An 11,220-nucleotide genomic window follows, 5' to 3' on the forward strand; every position below is an offset into this window, starting at 1 on the left:
CAAGTATTAAGAGTCAAAAATGCAATAGAAGGAAACTGGATATCAAAAAATGCCAAATTTGTTGACGTTATGGGACCCAAACTTAGAAAATGGCTTGGAGTTGCTATCCTTATGGGAATTGTAAAAAAAGCAAGGATCGATGATTACTGGTCAATGCGTCTGTTAATAGACACACCGATATTTCACAATATGATGCCCTGCAACCGATTCAGACAAATATTATCATTTTTACATTTTTCTAGCAACAACAATAAAACGGATAATGCCGACCAGCTTTTCGAAGTGCAATTCGTAATTTATTATTTTTCCAAAAAGTTTAAAGAAACATTTAATCTAAGTCAAAAGATCTCAATTGATGAAGGAATCATACCGTGGCATGGACAGTTAAATTTTAAAGTTTACAATACATCGAAAATTATATGAAATACGGCATACTCATTGGGATGCTGTGTGATTCGAGTACGGGATACATTTCCTCATTCAAGATATATTCCAGCACTGGACAACCTTTAGCAAAAACAGTGATGGAACTATTGGCACCTTCTTATGTAAAGTGGTATCAACTCTACATGGATAATTCTTATAACAGTTTAGAACTTGCAGAGAAATTACTTGAAAAGAAAATTCAAGTTTGTGGAACGATAAAGCAAAATAGAGGCTTTCCGGAAAAATTGAAGCACGCAAAAGTCAATGCGTTTGAAGCTTGTTGGCAACAGAAAGGTGACAAGAGGCCAACAACAAGCTAAGTAATACGAATTAGCGCTGCCAGCGCCAAGCGAATAAATTTGTACGAGACATGCGGATGGCAAAGTATTAAGATCAAGTACTGTCTGGGCATCCTCAGCAGGCCAGGCTTGAGAATGAACCTGAAAGGTTTGAAACTAGTAATGCAAGTGTTGAGAGAATCATTAATTAACCATTTACGAAATATTTTAAGCACCTATTTTCTAAAGCTGCAATAGCACCAAATGACTTCAGGCAATATGAAAGAACTGTCCTTAGAAACAACTGTATTCAGTAAGAAAATTAACTATACAAACCATTTCAACTGTAGCACTTCCACAACGTGCGTGTATTCGTCACACAATCTGTTAAAATGTGATAACGTTCTTACTGAAATTAAATTAACATATAGAGTAGTACAGGTGTTATTGCAGCATTAGTTTTTTTACTCAGCTACAGTAAAAGATATTTTACTTCAGTATAAAGTAACATATGCAGCAGATAACATTCAGCCATCTTAAGCAAAATCGAGAGGAAAAAAAAAAAAAAAAAAAAAAAAAAAAAAAAAAAAAAAAAAAAAAAAAAATCTTTAACACTTTCCATTTTGTTTGGGAACTGATGTAATGTGTCACATTCATGGAATACCACATCTAATATGCTTAAGACCTCTGTATGGAACGTTTCATGAAATAAGGGCAACTACAATGTCTTTGCTTAAATGATTTTGTCTTTTCAGGAAATGAGATATGGTCTATGTGGTATACAATAGATTCAGCTTACTCTTATCTGTTTGCTTCAGTATTAGTTATCACATTCAATTTAACCTTGCAAGACCACCTCCACAGCCAAGTTCAATGCTCTTATGAGCATCCAGTTAGAACACATGGGATGCACTCTAAGCTTGCTTGTGCTTGGAAAGTGACATTTTATGACTTCATATTTTTATTAGTGCTGACACAAGAAGTCATGCCTTACACTTGTTAAATTGCAAACAGAAGTTTTTTTAAGGAAATTTTTAAAAAATTAAAAGTATTTTACATACACTGTCATGCATTTTATATTTTTTTTTTACAAGTAATGCTTTCAAAACCAAGTTTAAAGATACTCATCAATTTAACAAACTTAAAATTTTTAAAAAAAATCAATTTTCAAGTGAAAATTTTATAACAGTATGCCAAAATGATCAGTTCTCATGACAACAAAACCTTTGCCTTTTTTATTGCAGAATCATTCAACAAAGAACCATTTTTTTATTTTTAGATGGAAGAAGTGTAGAAAGATGAAGACAAACAGAGGAGGCAGTAATTTTGTTTATAAAGTTGTGGATCTGTGTACACAGAGAAAGATGTTTGGCAAAATGAACAGTGATAAGTACAGGGAAAACTTAATATTTAATTTTATTTTCAAGTCAGTGCATTAGTTTGCTATATTTCACTCAGGTTAAAAGTCTAGGGTTTAACACCCCATCAGTGAGGAAGTCATCAGAAGATGTGTAGCAAAAATTAAGATAGAACACAGATGCGGAATGATATCAACCATGTAGTTTTCAAAGGAACCATACTGGTATTCACACAGATTGATTTACAGAAATCCCTGAGTATTTTAGACTGCCAGACAGAGACTTGAACCCCACTATTCCCAAATGTGAATTCAATGCCACAAATATTGGACCATCAACCATTGAAATTTAATGCAATTACGCAGGTAGCTTCCATCCAATTTTAAAGACAACTTTATGTTCACTTGACAAGCTACACTGAAGCATTTCCAACATTGCCAGCCCCAACATCTTCAAGTCTTCAATCTTATTTGTTGTAGTAACAATTATCTACTTTTGTCTTCACACATTCACTTCTCTGTTCACTTCTGGTAGATTTGAGGTTTCTTTCTTATGCACACACAGTCTTCACAGAATTCCACCATTTCAGAACTTACACAGCAGTATTTTGCATATGCTTGCTGGTCAAGGAAACAGTTGCACCAGTCCCATCATTTGTGGCAGTCTCTCCTCACTTTAATTTTACATCCACTGTCAAAGGGAAAATCTCAACACCAAGAAGGCCTTGTTTGACATAAACAAAAGTTGGTAGGCATGTTTCTACATCTGAAAGATGATACCTATTCAAATTTTGTGCCAACTGCATACGAGAAGCATTAGTAGCAGCACTATGAGGATGCAAATCAGGTTTGCTTTAAATGTATACTGTAACAGTTGTGAGTGTTAGCTACCTTTGAAATTGATGTGGCACATGGCAAGTTGATGATAGTCAAGAATGCCTTTAAGATGACAACAACATTATCAACAGCTCACTTACTTTCAATGGGATTGTGTGAAAGGGCTGCAAGAAGCTGGATGTTCCTTCTGCAATACTGCAGAAAAACTTAGCAGGAGGGTAACCACTGTACATGAATGCTGGAAGCAGTGGTCATGAGAATGTATCACTGCAAGTAGACCAGGCTCCAGCCAGCCACATAACACTACTGAGAGGCACAACCTTCATGTTTGGCATGGGCTCTGGCACGTTGTAATGCATCTGAAGCAGCAATCTGAGCAGCAGCTGGCATTATAGTGACACAACAAACTGTTACAAACCAGTTCCTTCAAGGATAGTTCCGAGCCAGATGCCCTGTAGCATTCCGCCGACCCCAAACCACCATCATTTGAGAATTCAGGGGTGGGGGTATCAAGCGAGAGTTCATTAGAAGGCACAGTCTACTGTATTTTCTGATGAAAGCTGGTTCTGCCTCAGTACCAGTGATGGCCTTGTGTTGGTTGAGAGGAGGCCAGGTGAGGGCCTTCAACCAACCTGTCTGTGTGCTACACACACTGGACCTACACCTGGGCTTACAGGTGGAACTGCAATTTCATTTGACAGCAGGAGCACTCTCATGTCCATCCCATGCACCCTGACTGCAAATTTGTCCATCAGACTGGTGATTTGACCTATTGTGCTGCCATTCATGAACAGCATTCCAGTGGGGTGATTTCCAACTGTATAATGCTCTACTACATACCACTGTCGTAAGCCAATGTGCTCTACCGTGTGTCGACGTGTTGCCTTTGCTTGCTCTATCACCAGATCTCTCTCCAATGGAGTACATATGTGACATCATCAGATGACAACACCAGCGTCATCTACAACCACCATTTACCATCACTGTAGTGACCAACCAAGTGCAAAAGGCATGGAACTCAATCACACAAACTGACATCAAGCACCTGCACAACACAATGTAAGCATGTTTGAAGCTTGCATCCAACATTCTGGCAATTACATTGGTTAGGAATGTACCAGACTTTCACATTTGCAATGGCTTAACTCATGTTTACATTAACCTGTGATGTTAATCAATTAAATGTTACCAAGTAGAATGTACAACCATGCTATGAGTAAATGTGCATGGCATGTAATTTTTGTTTCTCACTCCTTACAAAGATTAAGTATCTGCACCTATTACGCACTTGAGAATAAGCAACACTCAAAACTGCCTATGAATGCCCAAAGAAGTATCATTTAAAAATAACAGCTTGACGGAAATGATGTTCTTCATATGGTGGTTACCAAGAAGTCACATGATAGCTGCTGTGTTGTACAGAGTACACTGAACACCACAGTAGATGAAACAGTCTTGAGTCACATGATTGTGATATCATCAGACCTTGCAGGGTCCTACTGTCATCGGGAATCCAGTGCAGGATGGGCAAGATGTGCGATACAATCACATTTTGAGATGGGTGCCCAATGTGTGAGGTGCTATATCCCAGATCATGGAGGCACAAAAAAATGTATCATACATGGCTGAATTTTGCAAAAACTGCCACAACCATAGTCAGTCACTGTGGGCAGCTACATGTTGGTGACAGGAGTCATGTAATGGTCATATACTATGGATTTTAATAACAGACAGACTGACCACACTAAATAAATCACTCATTAATTACCTGTAAAGCTGAACAAAAACTCTTAAGCATCCTTACAATCAAGCAGCAGCACCCTGCTATGAGGTATGGAAGCCATTCTCTACACTAGAGTACATATCCTTAAGATGTGTATCCACTAGCAACTAATTTCCATAAGTAACTTCTGCAAGCACTAGCTGAGGTGGTTTACATTACAAGAAAAACTTGCACAAGGTTACTTCTGCAGGTTAATTAAAGGAACTCGCTGCAAGTACTTCCAGAAGTGCTTCCACTAGTGTTGCATCAGGAGATATGCAAGTGAGCGTTTATAGTCTTGTGATTAAAAACAGAGCAGCAACCACCGTTGATGAACAACAACAACAACAACAACAACAACAACAACAACAACAACTACTACTACTACTACTACTACTACTACTACTACTACTACTACTACTACTACTACTACTACTATTTATTACTACTATTACTGTTGTTGTTGTTGTTGAAGAAAAATCATTACAAAAAACAATATTAAGAAAAAAACAAATGCTTATGTGAAGAAATGAAGAGGCATACATAATCAAGTTATCAAAAGACATTATTGTATGAAATGAAATCAGAGGACATCATTCACACTGAAGCCTTTCTCAAAAAGTTGTATATTATTTTCGAACATCTCATCTACTGTACAATCATATATTCAAAAGCAGGATACAAAAATGCAGCAAGCTGTACCACCAACATATAGCCTTTTAATAACTCTTCTATTTTTGCAAACAGTATTCATTACTTTTATTAAAAATGCAAGACATTTATTTTTATGCTAACAGAAAATAATAATAATAATAATAATAATAATAGCTAAAATTTAAGGATGTCTGTACTTCCATTTTACTTCCCCTTCTGGTGAAACAATGTAATCTGCATATTAATTTAACACTTCCTTGGCTCTGGTGATCAGTTATATACATTTAAGGGTTCCAATGGCACTTTTGTTCTGGGCCATCTGTCTTCGCATCATTCCCCTTTTCGACACTAACATTTTCATACCAGTAATGAACACACACAACTTCTGCAAGTTTGAGAAGAATTTACAGCAACTAGCATGCACTTGCAAAAAGATGTAGGAAACTTCTTCCACTAACTTGCAGAAGCTACTCTGCAAGTTGACAAACCTTGCAGAAGTCAAGTTGCTGGGGATGTTCCCACATGACACAACTTGCACAAGTAGTTTCTGCAAACGACTTGCTGAAGATGACTTTATAGACCCATGCCTTTACAACAGCAGTGCATAAATACTTCAGGAGATTACAACAGGCACTATATCCTTTAAGCTTGGGAAATGGTTTGCTGGATTTCATGGAACATGAAATGTTCGTACATGTAGCTGGCTGGGTACAAATACATTGAAAACTAGATAATTTAATACATCATGCTAACAGTGTGCCATAAATGCGCAGGTGATAGAGATATACAGAAGTGAGGGACTACTGCATGGGATGAAATGAGGCTGGCGATAAGCCTGCCACATGTCTCACTGGTGAACAATACAGATACCTACCGTTTACTCGTGCAACAGTTTGCTTACAACATCCAAAAGGCAATCTGGATGTGTACCTCCAGCAACAAATTCACTACTATCAAACCTGAATTAATTCCGAATATAAGGTCTGATATCACAAAGATGAATATCTATATACGTCACACATTACATTAGCTTCTTAAAAGGTGAAATTTACAAATAGTATTTCCAATATATTTTGGATAATGGGCAGCATCGGTCATAAACATTGAAATCCTTTATTTTACAGATCTATTTCGGTCACTGTGTAACCACCTCCAATGCAAATTATTCGAACCTTGTGGAGGTATAACATAATAACACAACATTTTCTATGAGGTGTAACATGTACTGTTATGATACTTCCAAAAGATATCTTCATGTACTATGTTGGATCAGCAACTCCTATCATTACAAGATATGCTCTTCTGCAAATTTTAAAAATTATCGTATGCACAAAAAGTGAAGTTATCTTTTGGAAGTATTCATCACAGTGTTTGTTATACCTCATAGAAAATGTGCTATTATGTTATAAGCCCACAAAATTCGAATAATTTTCATTGAAGATGGTCACACAGTGACCAAAATGTATCTGTAAAATAAAGGATTTCAATATTTATGACTGATGCTGCCATTTATCCAAACTATACTGACAATAATACAGTTGTAGTGTACACAGTTCCCAATGGAATTGGACAAAAACAAATACCATAGGTATTAAAGGGTCTTCAGAAAGAAAAAGAAAACTGACGAGACAGCAAGAACTAGTAAAGATCCAAAAGTAGTTTTACACTGTAAAAACTATTGTAAAACACTGAGAAAAGTTGTAAGGAAATCAAGAAATATGTATGTTAGAGAAGAAATTAACAACTCCAGCAATAAAGTCAATATGGAATGTTATTAGAAGGGAGACAGGAAAAGTAACCACAGGGGTAGGTAGTATTACTATTAAAGAGAATGAGAACATCGTAACCAACAGTACACAAGTAGCTAATGTATTTAACAACCATTTCGTAAGTGTAGGAGAAAAAAATTGGTGAGAATAGTTCAAAAGAAAAAGCCAGGCGGTACATAGAAGAGTCAGTTTTGAAAAAATTTTGTCAGATTAAGTTTCACCTAACAACCTCTTGTGAAATAAGTAAAATTGTTAAATCTTTGAAAAATAAATGTTGTTTTGAGAAGATGACATCTTCTAATAAGATACTAAAACAATGTGGAACAACTACAGCTGATGTTCTGAGTCACATATGTAATGCATCACTAACTCAAGGTATTTTCCCAGACAGGATAAAATATGCCACTGTCCGGCCTCTCTCTAAAAAAAGGGGGGTTAAAAAATGGTTCAAATGGATCTGAGCACTGTGGGAATTAACTGCTGAGGTCATCAGTCCCCTAGAACTTAGAACAACTTAACCTAACCAACCTAAGGACATCGCACACACCCATGCCCGAGGCAGGATTCGAACTTGCGACCGTAGCGGTCACGCGGTTCCAGACTGTTGCGCCTAGAACCGCTCAGCCACCCCAGCCGGCTACAAAAAGGGGGACACCACATATGTCAATAATTATCGGCCAGTATCCTTGCTTACAGCATTTTCAAAAATCTCTAGAAAGTAATGTACTCAAGAGTGGTTAGCCATCTCAATGGTAAGGGGATACTTAGTAAATCACAGTTCGGATTTAAAAAATGCTGTTCCACTGAGACAGCAATATACAATTTAACTGTCCACATAACAGAGTCTTTAAATAGTAATATGTCACCAATAGGAATTTTCTGTGACTTGTCCAAAGCATTTGATTGTGTGAACCATGACATTATGCTACAGAAATTACAATTATGTGGTATAAATGGAATAGCATATGAATGGTTTAAGTCATACCTACAGAACAGGAAACAAAAAGTTTATATGGGTCAAGTGATTTAAATAAGTTTGCCATTTCATCTAACTGGGGTGAAATTACATTGGGTGTTCCACAGTGTTCAATAATGGGGCCCCTTCTGTTGTTGATATATATGAACGACCTCCCTTCTTATCTGCAACAATAAGCTGAACGACACTGTTTGCTGATGACACAAGCGTCATTATTAATCCAGTAAAAGAAACTCCAACTGAAAATGATGCAAATAAATTCTTTGGAAAAGTCATTAATTGGTTTTCTGCAAATGGACTTGCTTTAAACTTTGAGAAAACACATTACATCCAATTTTCTGCTGCAAAAAGTACAGTTCCTTCAATAAATATAACACATCAATAGTCAGTAGACAGAGTAGAGCATACTAAGTTTTTGGGTGTACATATAGATGACAATCTTAATTGGAAAATTCATATTTTGGATCTTCTAAAATGACTTGGTTCAGCAACTTTTGCAATCGGAATAATTGCCAATTTTGAGGATATAGAAATTAGTAAGCTAACACACTTTTCATACTTTCACTCGTTGTCATATGGAATGACATTTTGGGGTAACTCAACACTTAGACAAAAAGTATTCACTGCTTGAAAGAAATTGGTTAGAATAATGTGTGGGGTTCATAGTCGCACATCTTGTAGGCATCTTTTTAAAAGATTGGGAATTCTTAGAACAGCCTCACAGTACATTTACTCGCTAACGAAATTAGTTCTCAACAACATGGACCAGTTTAGAAACAACAGTGACATTCAAGATTATAATACCAGAAAAAAGAAAGAGAAACACTATCCTTTACTCAAACTATCTTTTGCACAGAAAGTGGTAAAACATGCTGCTATAAAAATTTTTGACAAATTACCAGATGAAATAAAATGTCGGACAGCAGTAATAGTTTCAAAAATAAATTGAAATCATACCTCCTTGAAAACTCCTCCTATACCATAGGTGAATTCTTGGATAGGAATAAATAAATCCATAAATATAGTATATGCATGTTATATATATACAGTGTTAAAGATTAATATTTCTATTATTTATCCCATTCCCTTAAATGGCACAACATGCATATACTATATTTATGGATTTATTTATTCCTATCCAAGAATTCACCTATGGTATAGGAGGAGTTTTCAAGGAGGTATGATTTCAATTTATTTTTATATATATATATTAAAAAATCTTGTTTCATATGTTGATTTCTTGTGCACTTGACACGTTCCACATCATAACGGCTACCATACCGCACGATTGATCAATGGAACACGCAACCAACTAACTAGCATTTCGCCCAACAAACTGTGGAATAAGTACAAGTAAGGCGCAATATGCTGTCATGAATATCTGGAAAACAACAGCAGCAGTAATCTCGTCAGCCAGTGTGACTGACAATCTAATACAGGTAAAATATTTTAGAAATGAGGGAAGTAGTAACTACAACATTATTTCAGCAAGCCAATCGTCAATTGTAAACAGGTATTTGGATTTATAGTTAACAAGTTTGAGGTGAATATAGTCCAAGGAAGCAAATTCACATAAGTCGTAACTAAAACTTCAGGTCTTGAAGCAAGGTCATTTGACAGCACATTTAACATCATTATCATTTTCGTAAATTTATCTGAGAATTGTTTCAGTTCCATCAGAGAGTAAGTTTATGACAAATACATGAAAAAAGGGAAAATTGGTTGTATTTTGGGAATAATACGCACACTCACCCTCCCCCCTCCCCGCCCTCCTATAACACCATATTAATTCATTCCACCTTGCGAATTATTCCCATCCGTGACAACTTGCATGTTGCTATGATTATTAATAAATACGTCATATTCCTTAACCCCCTCATCAGAAACCTGTTACAGCCAATTATTAACTTGTACTGACAAAAAGTGACGACCTAGATATTCACTATGCCATGTCTACATCATTGTCCCATGGACATTATTCATTATCTCTTCCGAACAAACTCAAATTCTGTACAGAATTCTAAAGGAGCGCCTGTAAAACGTACTGTCAGACTGTCAAGCCGCTTTCACTGACATTTCTGAAAACAATGCAAGATATGAAGGATAGTAGTAAAGTAAATATGCCACAACAAAGGAAAGCACTTGCAGCAGGGCACCTAGTAACATGACAGTAGAGACCAAACACTTATCTAAAAATCATGAACATGGATTTTGACAGTGACAGTGTACAATCCGAGCAGAAGTATGTCATCCACTGCTATTCAAATTAAAAAAACATGGCATATCTATTTAGCAATAGAAGACACGCCAACGAATGTCACTTACGTTTTTGGAATGGAATACTCATACAAAAGACACTTTTTACAATATTTTTCTACCACTCTTCTCTATGACAAATACACAGTGACTAATAACGCAGCAAATATCAAGATGGTGGAACTTCCTGCTCTATTTAACGAGTTCATGATAATAAGAGGTTCTTTACATTAATTAATGATTTTAAATAGCCTGTACATTAATTGCACTTACACAAAAATTTCATAAATGAAGGTAGCTACTGCTATAACACTCCTATTGTGAGTGTCCTTACATCTTTTTTTTGCGCACAGTTGTCACATCATTCGCTCTAAGATAACATGGCAAAGACCTTCTTACAACCAAATTGTTTAGAAACGCGCGCTGTTATTACAGAGAGACAACTTCCTATAACAAAAATCAATTATGAGAAATAAGCATTTACACTTGTACTATTGTATGTAATTCCCCCGGAAATTTACTGGTTCAACAGTTTATGAAAGGGATAACTTTCGGGTGTATATCAGCTTTTGCTGATAGTCTTTACACATACCGGAACTATCTCCACACAAATAGGCATGGAATATAAGTTATGTAGTTAATATATTCTTGTTTGCCGTTTCTTCCACTAACTGAAATATATATTGATTACTGGTAATTTTTCAAGCGTTATTGCTCTTTGTGCAGTAGCGATCTGACGCTTGTAAGACTGGAAGATAGATAAACAGACAGATTCATAAACTGGACGCACTGTACAAAGTCGGTTAGTAACCATGATCTGATTCACCAAACATGCCGCGCTATCCAGTGGCTACCTCTAAAAGTGAGGTTTTTTAAAATTTTATTTGATCTACTGGTAATGTTGT

The 11,220-nt window shown here is 36.2% G+C and overlaps 1 protein-coding gene across 8 annotated transcripts in view; it reads right to left on the reverse strand.

The window, feature by feature from the left end:
• Window positions 1-10,706, reverse strand: part of LOC126457803 (epsin-2) — a 162,004-nt gene extending 151,298 nt beyond the window's left edge. For 6 of the 8 annotated variants that reach the window (XM_050094410.1, XM_050094407.1, XM_050094409.1 and 3 more), the window contains exon 1: window positions 10,589-10,706. The gene's annotated coding sequence lies outside the window, so the exon portion shown is untranslated. Of the gene's footprint in view, window positions 1-10,384; window positions 10,520-10,588 lie in introns of those variants that run through there. The other 2 variants (XM_050094405.1, XM_050094404.1) reach the window with 2 other exon arrangements.
• Between the last annotated feature and the right edge of the window lie 514 nt (window positions 10,707-11,220).

The sequence above is a fragment of the Schistocerca serialis genome, chromosome 2 (assembly GCF_023864345.2).
Source record: "Schistocerca serialis cubense isolate TAMUIC-IGC-003099 chromosome 2, iqSchSeri2.2, whole genome shotgun sequence".
NCBI classification, from domain to species: Eukaryota; Metazoa; Arthropoda; class Insecta; order Orthoptera; family Acrididae; genus Schistocerca; species Schistocerca serialis.